Consider the following 1,559-nt stretch of genomic DNA (forward strand, 5'->3'; position numbering starts at 1 on the left):
GCTGCGAACCTATGTACTGGTCACGAACCGTAAAAATTTTAGGAACTAGTATTCGGACCCGTTTGTCCTAGGAAATGGATTTTTAGGCATCATACTATTATTCTTGAATTTCCTATTTAATTAGATTAGCCCATAGCAGCCAAAATTTATTTGTGATCGTACATCGCGAAATTTCGCGGTGTACTGAACCTAGCCCAATTTTGAGTTCTAGACTGGAATAAATTTTTGGGTTCGAGAATTATTTGAATTGAATTAGTTTCTACCAAGAATTTATCTGATTTAATCCCAATCAGTCTAAGCTAAGATATTTTAGATTATTTTATTCCATTTTATTTTGGATCTTATCCCCAAGAGTGGACTAGTCAACCAAGTGGGTAGATATTTAAGCCAATTTTTTTCCCATTTTGCTTGTGTTGGCCGAAAAAAAAAGAGAGAGGGAGAGAGAGTGGGATCTTCATCATCTTCATCAAGCTTCAAGACTCCATAGCTAGCAACTTCTTCACAACTCTCAAGTTATTCGGTAAAACTCCAATTTTATTCGGTAGATAGCTTTATTTTTCATCCTAGAACATGAATCTAAGTTAAGATTTCTTAAAATCATGTGTTATGTGGTTGATGGAATTTTAGGGTTTTAAGGTGAATTGGGGGAAAATCATCCACAAAGATCTCCTACAAAATTTGAAACCCGGTTGAGGTAAGGAATCCCTTTAATTGGTTGAGGTTGTTTGAAACTAGATAATTGATAGTTGGTTGAAATATAATGGGCTCTAGGTGGAATTTTTGGGTACATGATGAATGTATATATATATAAATTGTGTACACATTTGAGTATATGTACGTATGGTACAAGATATATATACATATTAATATGCATTGTGTTCATATATATATATATAGAATGCATGTACGTGTGATGTATATATATATATTATAACTATTATGTACCTAGATTTATATAATATGTACATACGTGTAGTATATATATATAATTATAAGTATTATGTAAATACATGTAGTATGTAAGTACGTGTAGTGCAAAGTATATATATAATTATAAATATTATGTACACATTTATGGGTAAATGTAGTATAGTATATATATAGATACTATTATGTAGTATGTACCTATTATGTGTATGTACGTGTGGTATAGTATATATAAATATATAGATATTATATGTGAATTAGGCATGTACTTGAATTAGGCATATATATATATATATATATATATATTATATACGTGTAGTATAGTATATATATATGTATAATTTATATAGGTGTATTATGTATATGTACATGAAAATCGAATATATATGTACCTATATGGGTATGTATGTATTAATAAAATGTCACCTTTTGGGTATAGTATATGGTATGTATAAACCATAATTATATATGTTGTTAGTAAGAAAAGTAATACTATGTAGTTAGGTATATGTGCTATGAAGATTGTGTTACACATGGGTGAACTTATAAATAGTATGAGGAAGTGGTAGTATGTGTTTGTAAAGAATAAATATATGTTATGTGTTATGCATATGTTGAAATTGGGAAATGTA

The sequence above is a fragment of the Ipomoea triloba genome, chromosome 1 (genome assembly GCF_003576645.1).
Source record: "Ipomoea triloba cultivar NCNSP0323 chromosome 1, ASM357664v1".
In the NCBI taxonomy this organism is placed as follows: Eukaryota; Viridiplantae; Streptophyta; class Magnoliopsida; order Solanales; family Convolvulaceae; genus Ipomoea; species Ipomoea triloba.